Source organism: Pogoniulus pusillus, chromosome 2 (assembly GCF_015220805.1).
Source record: "Pogoniulus pusillus isolate bPogPus1 chromosome 2, bPogPus1.pri, whole genome shotgun sequence".
In the NCBI taxonomy this organism is placed as follows: Eukaryota; Metazoa; Chordata; class Aves; order Piciformes; family Lybiidae; genus Pogoniulus; species Pogoniulus pusillus.
The window spans coordinates 22,151,458-22,164,930 of NC_087265.1; the positions used below are offsets into that span (position 1 = coordinate 22,151,458).

The 13,473-nt window shown below is 39.2% G+C and overlaps 1 long non-coding RNA gene across 2 annotated transcripts in view; it reads right to left on the reverse strand.

Moving 5' to 3' along the window:
- LOC135187749 (uncharacterized) overlaps positions 1-13,097 on the reverse strand; it is a 72,402-nt gene extending 59,305 nt beyond the window's left edge. For both annotated transcript variants that reach the window (XR_010307431.1, XR_010307433.1), the window contains exon 1: positions 12,934-13,097. This is a non-coding gene — a long non-coding RNA (uncharacterized LOC135187749). The remainder of the gene's footprint in view (positions 1-12,933) is intronic.
- Positions 13,098-13,473: the final 376 nt, after the last annotated feature.

The following is a 13,473-nucleotide window of genomic DNA, read 5'->3' on the forward strand; positions in this document are numbered from 1 at the left end:
GCCACAGACTGAGAGAATGGTTATATTTCTAAAACAAAGCCTGTAGTTACTGAAAATTAACCACACTCCCGATGAGATTTGGTACGAACATCTAAAAACAGAGGAAAAAATAACTAAGTATACAAATTATGGATGATACAACTGCTGAAAAAGCAGACAGGACTGGCCAAAAGAGGAAAAAACTGGCAAGACCCTGTCAGTCAATAAAAAAATTATACAAGAAATAGAAGCTATATGACTTTTTTTTTTTTTTTTTTAATTCTGTGACCAAAAGATAAAGGCAGGTCTAACCAGAAGCAGATAATATGACTTTTGTCACAAGCCTGAATATCTGAAGAGGCTAACTCTCTTGGTATTTTTTTTCCACTTATTATGAACTGCAGAGTTCTGAACAGCTGATGTTTTCTGGATCCAGCAGGCAAACACGTCAGCAGGAGATGAACTACAGTACACCCAGTTATGTCAGGATTCTGCATGGCTTTTAGCACTGGGCGTGAACGGTAACTTCCAGGCATGTGAAACCCAGAATCAGAGGCATTTCTCACACCATTGTGGTAATAAAAAATCCTCACATTTAAAAAGCAACTTGCAGAGGGGGAGCTTACTGGGGGTTGATTATTATTTTCTTTTAATGGTGCATAAAATCCACTATTACTGCAAGAGAATTCTTTTGATGCCTCCTTGCTAAAGCCTCACTATTATCGTGTTGCCTGTTGTGTGTTCAGGGAAATCGTGCATGATGAAAATCAACTTGAGTTTTTACCATTGCAGTTCTGAAGACATGCCTGAGGAGGTGGAGCAGTCACCATCCCAGGAAGTGTTTGAGGGGAGGCTGGATGAGGCACTTAGTGCCACGATTTAGTTAATTAGAAAGGTTAGGTGATAAGTTGGACTCGATCTCGGGGGTCTTTTCCAACCAGGTTCATTCTGTGATCCTGTGAGAAGGTATTTTTCCGTTTATGGATTTCTGCAGTTTTCTACAGTTTCCCTGGAAATATTGTGAATCCAAGATTGAACAACAGAAGCCCATGTTTTAAGATAATTAATATTTTCATCTTCACAAAATTTGCATGCAAGTGACATTTGTATTTTTGAGGCTCTGTAGTATACACACAGCGTAACTAGGATGTCCTTGCACAACCTTAGCTATTCTCGAGGATTTGAATTACAGACTCTGACAATGATTCCCAGATTTCTTTCCTCCTCACTCACTTCCCTTTTGTTCACACTTGTAATTCAAACTGCTTCTACAGAATCTTCTTCAGACATCCTTCTGCCAAATGAAAATCTCCTCCCAGGTCATGTCTCCCCTCCACCCCACACACACACACACACACACACACCCCACCCATTTTGCTGTAACTGTCAACAATTCCACCACTGTCTCTATCCCACAAATCCTTGAGTACTGGTATCATTTTCAGCTCTTCTCCACTTGCAAAGGTTCCATGCGCCCAAGCACATATTTAACGTTAATCCTACTGCCCTCCACATAATCCCTCTGCAGGAAAGTTTCAAAATAGACATCAAATAAACACAGACTGGTTGAATGAAAGGAGGATTTACCAGCCATGGAAGACCTTACATAAACCTGACAGGAAAAAAAAAATGAGCTCTTACTCCTGTGAAACAAGTTGTCCTTGGTTGCTCATGCCAATTATTAATCTTCTGGTATAGAGCAATAAGAATGGTACAGAACGATAAGAATGGCACAGAACGGAAAATAATCATTAGCAAGTCAACAATACTTTAGGCACTTACTGAAAAAACACCATCCACATTAAGCAAGACAGCCTGCTGTGAAAGCCTTATGTAATATCAGGTCCTATGCCTATTTCATAGTTTGGGGACAGCTACATCTTTGTTACAGAACATATAAATAAATCACCCATCATAACTGGACTTATTTAGTCACTTCCTCATCTTAATTCTATCATCCACACAGTCTTAATTCATCCACTGGCACAAGCTCTTTGATTGCTACCTTTAAGTCTGACCCTATGACATAATTGAATATCTCCAGGAATGAGAACTGAATATCTCCATGTCCCTGGGCAGCCTGTTCCAGTGTTCCACTACCCTCACTGTAAAGAACTTGCTCCTAACATCGAATCTAAATCTGCTCTTCCATGGTTTGAAGCCATTGCCCCTCATCCTGTCATTGCAGGCTTTTGTAAACAGTCTCCTCTCCATCCTTCTTGTACACCCCCTTCAGCTACTGGAAGGCCACTATTAGGTCTCCCCAGAACCTCCTCTTTCCTAGGCTGAAAGATGAAAAGCCTTTAAGCTATGATTTCAAGATTGTTTTGTCTTTTGAATGAAAGTGTTAAGAAAGGGGTTGAATCTGGGTTAGAAGCAAGTTGTAGTGAAGCTGATATAAAAAAAATATTAAATCACCTATCAAATATATAAAGAAATTTTCCCCAAACTTATTTACAATTAACACACAGGGATTCTATTATGTGGACAGTAAAATTATTTTTGCAGAATGTATATATACAGTCAGATAAAATTTAATAATTTAGGAAGGGGTTTAGAAAATGTTTACAACTGGAGAGTCTTGCAGCACAAACTGCTGCTTAAAGGTTAAACAAACTTTCACAAACTTCAGAAAAGAGAGTCAGTTTACTCACTGGTTAGAGTCTCAATATTTGTAAACCAAAAGTATACATAGAACCATAAATGAGAAAAAATATAGTCCCAGCCAGGTGGTGATGATGTGGTAGGCTGTGCAAGTTTGAAGCAGGCTAGAATGTTTTGGTGAGAAGAACTAGATTACAGGCTGTGGAAAGAAAACAATGGTGATGTCTGCTTCACTCACAGTCTTGCTGAGATGTATAGGAACAAGAAACAAAAACATTAGATAACCACTCTGACTGGGCATTCACTCTCGCTTGGGCTGCTGGCTGAGCTGCATCTCTCTAACACACCCTCCATTTTGGGCTAACCCACTTTGCTTCTTAACCTCTGGCCAAACCTCCATTCTTCCTTGGGACTGGGGTAAGGTTGAGAGGGGTGGGGGGAAAGTGCAGGGGTGATTGAGAGCCCCTCCTGAGGACTCAGGTTTCTGGGAGGGGGTAATGTTTCTGTATTACCTTTTACCTTGTATATTTCTGTATATAACTGTACCTACTGTAAATATCTGCTTGTATATTGTGCTAGCTGTAAATAAATAGCTTCATTCATATTCCCAGAGCCGGCTGAGTCTAGTCTGGGTGATTTCTAAAGTGTGGGGGGAGCAGGGAACACCCAAACCATCACGCAGGCCTTTGCTGCTTCTGTAGCTCAGATTGAGCACGTTGTCTGAGAAGATCCACAGATGCAAGGCAAACCCTCTGTGGCTCTCAGGAGGTCATCAGAGCAGTCAGCCACCTGGGCAAAGCAGGATCCAGGCCTGTGGGCTGAAGCAATCCACTTGGATGCTGTGCTGTGAGGGTTTGGGTATTACTCACTCCCCACTCTTATAATATCACCCAAACTAGACTCTGCCAGCTGGAAATTAAGGAATGAAGGTTTATATTTACAGCTTAGCACAATATACAAGCAGATATTTACAATATATACAGAAACATACAAGTTAGAAGTAAGAGAGAAAGACAATAACCCTTCAGACCTCAGAGTCCCCAAGAAGGGCTCCCAACCACCCTTCCACCTCCTTTCCATCTCCTCTATGTTATCCCGTACTTTGCCTTATGTGCAAGGTGAGTTTGGAGGACCAACCAGGTGGGTTAGAAAGCAGAAAGACTAGTGACACAGAAAGAAGGAAAGTTCAGGCAGCAGCTGCAACAGAGACCCACTGTTATCATCTATGTTTTGTGTTCTTGTTTTTATACATCTCAGCAAGCCTGTGAGTGAAGTAGACATCACCGCTGTTTCCTTTTCACAGCCTATAATCTAATTCTTCTCACCAAAATATTCCAGCCAGCTAGACAAAGCAGGCTGCAAAACAAGGCCAAATACAGTGTCTGTGATAGACTGAGAGGCACTAAGGCCCCTGTCTGCAATACTGTGCTTCTTCCCAGGGAAGAAAGGGGAGGGGGGGTGGCAACCACAAGGTGGGTATTTAGGGTATGTATTCTAGGTATAATTTGGATCTTCCACCACAGAAAGAAACCACAAAAAGGAACTTGAATAGGTTCTGCATTCCAGTTTGGAGCTCCCGGACTGCAGCAGCATCTCCTTGAAACAAACATTACCATAGACAAGAGTAACATGCACTAATGATGGAACATTGTAAGCTGAAACAGTTACAACACATACAGTATGAAAAATAAGGGATTCAAGCCTTTTTGTTTCCTTTAGTCTATCTTAATTCAACATAAAGTGAACAAAATGACCCATCATGTTCATTATTACCTGTTCTAGTGGGAGGTGTCTCTACCTATGGCAGGGGGTTGGAACTAGATGACTTTGAGTTCCCTTCCAACCTAAACTATTCTGATTCTATACCTCAGAAATTCCTCAGATCAAGCAAGTATAGTACATATTCTGCATTATCAAGCTGAAGTATTAAATTTGAAAGATAAACCTACTCTAACTTTCATGAATGTGCAGCATTTTCAATTATAAGTTAATCTTCCACATATATTTTCAAATATAATCAAATGTTGGCTTAAGGATTATAAGTTGCCTGAAATAAGATGAATGGGGCCTGATACTTAGCAGAATTTTCACTTTATAAAGTCAGAATTTGCTCTTCTTGTCTAACCTCTCTGCTGTTATTTTTTTCCAAGCTGTTGGACTGAATGAAGTGGTTCTATTCAAAACCATAGCATGAAGCAGAAATGGATTTTACAGAATTAGCAAAGAGAAAATATGAATCCGAGCCTACCAGATCAGGAAAGTGACAAAGACAAAGCAGAAGAGTCCCTGGTAATAGCTGCAGCTTACTGCCAAGCATTGCTCTGACAGACAGCTACAGCTTCTCTAGTTTCAGATAAGAACCATCAAGATGATGCTCTTTGCCAGAATTCTTAGATGTTTTTACATAGCCCTAAATATTATTCACTGGCTGACAAGAAGGTTTGGGTATGATACAGATATTTAGCATTTATCTCGTATAAATGGGCAAAACATTGCCTAACCTTGGTATTTCTCAATCAGTGAGTATCATAATTCCCTCAGCACTGACTACAAAAAATTTGTCCATGAAAATATTTTCAACTTAGAGGGTACTATCATTACTGACTAACCAATCTGACTTGTGAGTTTTGATTAAGAAAATAGTTTCCATAAGTACCCATGGAATATATTCCATGGAACACAGCACTTGCTTTTAAAGCAGGCGGGGGAGGAATCTCAAGAGATTAAGTCTTGTCTCCACTGTCTTTGAACTTATCTCTTCCTAGTTCATAGATGTTTTCAGTGTCATCTTTATAAGTACCATCTGAGTTTGTCATTGTGCATTCTGCTTTCCCATCCGTGACTCAGTGGTTTCTATCAGTTCAGCTCATAAACAGGACAAGCAAGCAAGCCCAGAGCCATATGGGAACATAAGTGCAACTAATTACTGATTTGTTTTAGTTTCAGCCAAACTTGGACTTGATCCTAGTACTTTCTTCACAGAAGCCATTTTTCACATGCTCAGGCAAAGCAAAGGAAAATTCAGTTGAGATTTAAGCAGTCAATGCATAGTTTGCAGAATGCCTATTTCTTAGAGCTTAGAAGGGCCTGTTAATGACTTAGCTGCCCATATCCACAGACTGGTATTAACACCCACATTTCCTACTAGGGAATACATTTAGATAAAGCTTAATTATTTTTGAGATGCAGAGGTGATGAGAGAGCCAATCCCAGCACAAGCCCATTCACAAGCTTAATTTTTCTGGAAACAGGCAATGGTTTGTAGTGAAATATACTCCATATCAGCATAGCCCTGGAGCATAGGTCAGGAAATAATCTTCTCTCAGAGAAAAGTCCTCCAGCAGCCACAATTGCTCAGTCAGCAGACCCCACATAGATACTGTAGCAGAGAATCACATAATCATAGAACGTTAGGGGTTGGAAGGGACCTCAAAAGATCATGTCAGAGCAGCATCACCTAGAGTAGGTCACACAGGAATGTATCTAGATGGATTTTGAATGTCTCCTGAGGAGACTCCACCACCTCTCTGGGCAGCCTGTCCCAGGGCTCTGTCACCCTCACAGCGGAAACATTTATCCTTATGCTCGCACGCACCAGCTTGCACCCATTGCCTTTTGTCCTGTCATTGAGCATCTCTGAGCAGAGCCTGGCTCTGTCCTTTTGACACTGCCCTTCCCATATCTATAAACTCAAATGAGGTCACCTCTCAGTCTCCTCCAAGCTAAAGAGACTCAGCTCCCTCAGAAGATACAACTGACAACATAGTAGCCCTTCCTACAGAGGGGATGTGCTATAAAACAATAACAGACATCCACCTGGAGGAAAAGTCTTACAACTACAGTTTTAAAACCCAATTTTACACTACTTCCTGGTGGTTCTTCAAGATTTAAAAATCTGGTTATTTAGTGGTTTTGTTGAGACATCTGTAGCATGGGTTGTTTTCCTGTTGGATTTGTTGGATTTTTTTTCCCCCCCAATAGTTAACTTTCTTTTGTTTTCCCTGCAGGAGTTTAACCCAAAAATTAAACAAAAACTTCCCAGAACGTTTGTGCATTTAAAGATCATTTAAAGAAAATACACACACAAGAAAACGACAAACCAAATGACAAAGCTGTGAAGGATATGAAAGCAGTGCACACACACACACAAAACCCCCAAACACCTTACAAAGCATCAGACAAGATGAAGAGAGAAGGAGCACCACCAAGAAACACAGAAACATTCAGGTTGAAAAAGACTCCCAGGATCACCAGGGCCAATCATTATCCCTGCTCTACAAAGTTCACCCCAGGCACCACATCTAAGTGACCTTTAAGCACAACCAGGTGACCCCACCACCTCTCCATTCCAATGCTTGACCACTCTTGCTGGGAAAAAGTGTTTCCTAATATTCGATCTAAACCTACCCAGTGGCAGCTTGAGGCCATTCCCTCTTGTTCTATCACTATTTACATGTGAGAAGAGACCAGCAGCAAAAGAAGATACGCAACTGGAAATTTCATAGTTGAGGAAACAAGATGAAGAGTCACATGGAGTAATTTTTCCTTTGATATTCTATTCCAGAGGAAAGAGAATTATGTTTTCTAAGTGAACCTCACTAACACTTGCTTCGAGATGCTGAAATTTTGCTGCTTCTGGATGACATTCATACATTGACAAGTTTTTAGAGCCTTGCATTTGGTATTCATCCAACTGAAATAATTTTCCTGTCATTTGAAAGCATTTTTTATTTATTGTGTTTTTACGCTTGATATCCTGACAAAACTAGCACCCACTGTTCAGAGGTCATAGAAATTTTTCCTAAACAATATATCAGCACATAATGTTCATAATAGATGGCTCCACTGAGGCACAGAAGCTGCAGTTTGAGGAATACAAGGACTAGAACAATTAGGAAAATTGTTCCTCTAAATTTCAGACTTGTATTCTTTCATTTCAAATCTCTTCAGAATCAGCACAAAGAAACAGCTCATCTTTCTCAACACAGCTCATCTGGACAAGCTTATGATTTCACTCAGAAAAAAAAAAATCAAAGCCCTTCAAACATTACAAAAACCAGTAAAATGAAGAGAATAGCATTTGTGCAGAAACAAACAATTGAACACAACATTTGGCTTTTATTCCCTTGCTTGATTCATTGAGAAGATGGAAGCCAAAATGCCTTTTCTTGTGTGTTTTTTGTTTTAATTTAATGCCAATATCAAGGAAAAAAACCATTTGGTTATTCTACACAATATTATAATTGAAATTGCCAGAGAACACAACATCTTTTGCACAGAGTACTGAATGTACCCTGCAACTTTCTCAGGTTTTATTTTCAAAATTAAAAGGGCTACTTGGTGCTTTCTTTAATGTCTTTCCATAGAGACAGAGCTCTTGTAAAGGATTCAGTCTCTAAGACACCTTCTCTTACCATCTACTTGGCAATACTAAAGATTCAGTTTTGTTTGAAGGATGTAAGTCCTGTTAATTTTTCTGGACTATAGTGAATCGTTTTAATATCTAGAGTGAGAAAGTCTGAGATCTGAGAGGTGTTTTTATGAGTGTTTTATTAATGGACTATTTAAACACAAAAATCACTGCACAAGGTAAAAAACATGGAAGGGAAAAATTCTAATTCTCCATCCAGATTCCCCTACAGATTATGCTCATTGCCAGGATTGTTCTGCTTTTTAAATGGCAATTGAAATCATCTGGAAGATAGTGCAAGACTTTTGTGCACCTCGATTTTTACAAGGTTTTATTGTAAGCTGTGAGAACTAACTGACAATCTCAGTTTTACTACACAATAAGGCTAAAATTCCATAAGTTTTTAAAAATCCCGTGTGTGATCAGGTTTTTCTTTTCATGGCTAAGCCAACGCCGACAGAACACAGATGCTCTAACATGGAATCTGCAGTGTGACCTTCAGAATTTGCATCAAAGAAGAGGAGAAAGACACAGATCTCCTGTTTTTTGCATCCATTTTTAAAACAACATACTGATTTCTTTTTTATGCTAAACAAGTTTTCTAAGTTTTTCTGACTCATTATCATCTTCCTCAGGATAAATTTAAAAAAAAAAAAGTAACATTGGCTTCAATATTTTGTAAATCTGGGTACAAACAATTTAACTCATGATCTCTGTTCCCCAGATGGCATGCATCACTATAATACTACTGATTACACTGGAGCTACGACATTAATATCTAACATGTCCTTGAACTAGGAAGATTTGTAACAAGGGAAAAAGCTTCCAGATTAACAAGCAGAGGACTGCAGTCAGTTAAGAAAAAGCTACACAAATGCTGTATTTATTTGCAATTTGGCAAAAAGTGTCCTGAAAATTTAAAAATAGCTGGAAGAATGAGATGGAAAAGGACAAATTTGCATTTCATAGGTACACCCACTGGATTTTATAAGAAGTTCTGCAATACGATAAGTGTAAGAAAAGTTTTCTGTCCTTGTAAGCTGTTGCTTCTTGGGAGCACACACTGAAAACATGCAAATATTCAGAAAAAAAAAAAAAAAAAAAAGTGAAACAGCAGCAAAGCAGACAATTACATAGTTAGAATAGCAGACAAGAAAATTCAAGTAGCTACTGTGTATAGCAAGCAGTTTGCAAGTAAGTGCCCATTAGCACACTATAAAAACTTGAGATCCCTCTGAAAGTAATGCCTGCTGACAAATCTTACAGTCATTCTGATACCTGTTCAGCTTGTGGCTGCGGCACAGCACAAGTGAAGCTTCCTTGCAAACAATCCTTTCCGTATTGCAATCTGACACTACAGGTGTTGGGCCATAAATACAAAAGCAAGTACATAAAAAAAGTTTATGTCTGTTATAAGTAGAACTTGTAGCTATTCTAGAGTAACAAAGGATCTAAAGTATCCTGATTACTGTTTTGTCCTAATAGCTTCTGAGTGTTAACATTTTTCTTCTGTAGTGACAATTGCATAAATCGGACAACTTTAAAATCAGGTAACAGACAATTTCAAGTGTTGCCTAAGTAGAAATGATAGTAAATAACAGAGAACAGGAAATACATTCACTAAGCAAACATGGATATGATCCTTGTTGGCTAGACCATTGCTCCACCTAAAATAGCAATAGAACAAGGGGAAAGACATAACTGTCCTCGGAGCAATCCTTATGGCTTGGCTGCCATCCCTCAGAGCCAGGAAAACAAACGAGTGGCCTCCACAAACACTGACAATCGAGGTGGCTGTTCCACTCAATTGCCAAGCTTCTTTTAGCTTTAAGTCACCTTTTCATCTCTTACCTTAGCTATATATTGTTCATATGACACCCACGTGAACATAAGACATGCTATAAATCAGTGATTCAACTAAAATGCCTGAATAAAAAATGATATAGGAAAGCTGCTTCCATCAGATGTTCTCTCCCTAATCAAACAGTTCTTACTTGCCTGAGGTTTGTTCCAAGTGTGACAGGATATTACACCTCCCATACCAGAATACATTTCTGCTTAACAAATTAATTCTAAAGGGTGTGGTGGTGGGGAGGAAGCAGCCCTCTAAAGCTACCCTCTGGCAGCCATATTCAACCTTAGTCAGATATACTTCAAGGAAGGCATACTTCAAATATTCTGTCTTTAGGGATTTTGATTCTTTGATTGTGTCTATGTACTGTCTCTTCTTACAAACATCAGAAACAAAGCTTAGTTGTACTGATCACACAGCAAGTGTGTAATCCATTAAACAGTAGCTTTAAGAACAGATACAATCATTTAAATCTGTAATTTGTCTATGTCTTACTTTGATGATCTCGGAGATCTCCTCCAACCTGGCTGATTCTGTGATTCTACACCAACATGACACTGAAATTGGGATTGGCAACTAGAAATTAAGGAGGACACTGGAATCAGCAACTCAAACAAGGCAGTGGCAGTCAAATAAGCATCAGGTGTCATTCAGGACAAGTATGAAAAATCAAGACAAAGTGCTTTATTTTGTGACTGCATAAAATCTTGCTGTACCCACATGCTGAGTGCTGAATGAAGCTCTGATCACACCTGAAAAGGATGCAATCAACACAGAAAAGGACCCTGAAGGGCAGTTGTAAATATCAAGTGGATGGAATAGCTGGCTCATAAGGAAAAATCAGCTGAAACTCTTCAATGGGAAAAGGGAAAACTGAAAGGGGACAATACAGAATCACAGAATATTAGAGGCTGGAAGGGACCACCAAAGATCAGAGTCCACCTTCTCTGCCAAAGCAGAATGGCTCAGGGTAGTCTGCACAGGAATGCAACCAGGTGGGTTTTGAAAGTCTCCAGAGAAGGAGATTCCACAACCTCTCTGGGCAGCCTGTTTCAGGTCTCCATCATCCTCATTGTAAAAAAATTTCTCCTCATGTTGAGGTGAAATCTTCTACATTCAAATTTGTACATATTGTTCATTGTCTCTTTGCTGCAGACCGCTGAAGAGAAAATATATATATTATAGCTAAGATTCATGTCACCAAGGTTCAGAGAAAGCTTAGAAATTGTAGAATCAACCAGGTTGAAAGAGACCTCCAAGATCACCCAGCTCTGTCCAATCAACTAGATCATGGCACTAAGTGCTTCATCCAGACAAATATTCTTTTGCAGAGTCACCATCAACTCCCCTGGCTGGTTCAGTTCTGGTGCATTGTGGAGTCAGGTGCGTCTAGCACAGGGCAACATGCATAGAGGTCTGCTACCAAACTTCTGCCAAATATGCCCCATACAGAGAGCAGGAACCATCCAGTTTCATTTTCTTCCTGAGTGGCTTCTCCTTGGCACTGCTGGAGGCACTGCTGTGCTAGACAATACCTCATGGTACTTTTCTCAGGAAAGGTTTGTTCCCTACATTAAAAACTGCTGGGCTTTGAGCAGTGTGGCATTTTTTCTTTGACTATGCTTTCAGCCAGGAATATTCAACTCCTCCGATTAAAAGTCAAATACCACTTGGATACACATATTTGCTCAGGGCTTTGATGAAATGAAGTGGATTTTGAAGAAACTTCAACACATATCCATGGATGTCTTACTTAAACGTTTATGCTTGCTGGGGAAATTAGCATTTCAAAATCCACAAGAAATGGCCATCCAGGTGAATGAGAAAAAATAGAATAGGAATATTCCTATCAAGTACTAAGCTTTAAACATCTTAATTACCATGTTCCTAAAAACAAATGTCAGTCTCCATTTTTGTAATCAGATTAGAGTTTCCACTGCATGCAACCTCTGTTTGCACTCAGATTAAATAAAAATAGATGTGTAAAACAGTTTAGCTCAAACCATCTTACTTATTTGTTATATCTTTTAACTAGCATAGTTTAATGGAGAGAGTTTTCCTTTTTTTTTTTTTCTGTTTTTATTTTCTAGTTGAATTTCTATTTTAAAATCAATGTGATTAAAGCTCCTCTAACCATAAATTTCCTGGAAATATTATTTCAGTGGCTTTCTTGTCTGAAAGAAAACTTGCAGCTGTTGTGTTTTGACAAATTTTGGCAGGGATGCATTTTTATGTTATGAATTATGTCACCATCTTGTGACAAACTACAGAATAATTTTGGCTGGGTCAGTTTTGGTCTAGACCTCAGTTATCTGCATTTAAACCTTTGATTAAAATGTATCTTTAAAAAATGTCCACAGATGTAGACAGCAAGGTAAAAGCAATTCCTTCTGTTTGCTTCAGAACAGTTAACTCATTGTACCAAACACCACCATGTATTTCTTCTCAATAGAAGCATTTAATGAACATGTGGTGTCAGAGTTACATGGAAGCTCAATATTCACCTTCATTGCCTGAGAAATACTTCCCCCAGCACAAGTTGTATCTGCAGTAATTGTTTTCTAGTAGAAGAATTTTGCTTTAAACAGGGCTGCTCCCATGCATCAATTTTAGCAGTCAGCAGTTGCCTAAGGCCTCAAAATGAGACAGCGAAAATCACCATTAAAGCAGAGGCTGTAGGAGAAGCTCAGGGGAAAAAGCCCATGCAGCTGTTGGGCATCCCTCCAAAAGGGCTGGGCACAGAGCAGGAGAGAAGTGGAAGCACACAGAAGAGGAGGCTGAAGATTGACCAGGCTGCCACCTCCACAGAATTGAGTTTTGCCATCCCCAGGCCTGAGGATTAAATAAGTTAATTCAATTTGTTTAATGAGGTGGAAAGCTTCTAACAAGCCCTGCTTTTAAATGTCTGGTCAGGAATACAGAAATCTCTCTAAAGCATTGAATCTACTACTTGCAGAGAAGAGGAAATGTTCCCTTGGGGTAACAATTAAGGATGGTGAGGGACAAAAGGATGCAGCCCTGTCAGGAACCTTAGCAAAGCAAAGCATTTTTCATTGGAGTGTATAGTCTTCCCAGAAACATTAATTACCTTTTCCATCTCCAAGGCACACTCTGCCCTATTTGGGAGCAATCCAGGTAGGAGGCTGGAAATCAGGTTTCCACTTAAAGGGTGTTTACAAATATTTTTCACATAGCTCTGATTTATTTTTCTGGAGGAGTAGATGAAGGTTCTGCCTTCAGATTATTTTCTTCCTGAAAGATAATCACAAAGAGGATGAAAAAAAATTAATTTGATATTATTGTGATGTACAAAATATCCCATAGTCCTACAATAAAAACTCATTTTTTTTCTACTTAAAAAGGCATTTGTGGAGCTTTACAAATCACTGAGGACACTGAAGGTATATGCTAAACAGAGACTACTAACAAAAGCCTGGTTCCAACTATATTCCAATTATTCTCTGAGCCTTGACAGGCAGCTTTTGAAAGCATATGGCATTGTAACAAAATGTTTTCAAATAAATTCACCTTGTCTTTTTTTTTCCTTCAGTGAGTGACATTTGGTCAGTGACTCTGACTCTCATGAATTTCAGCAAATTACAGTTCCCCAAATGGAATATTAGATTTC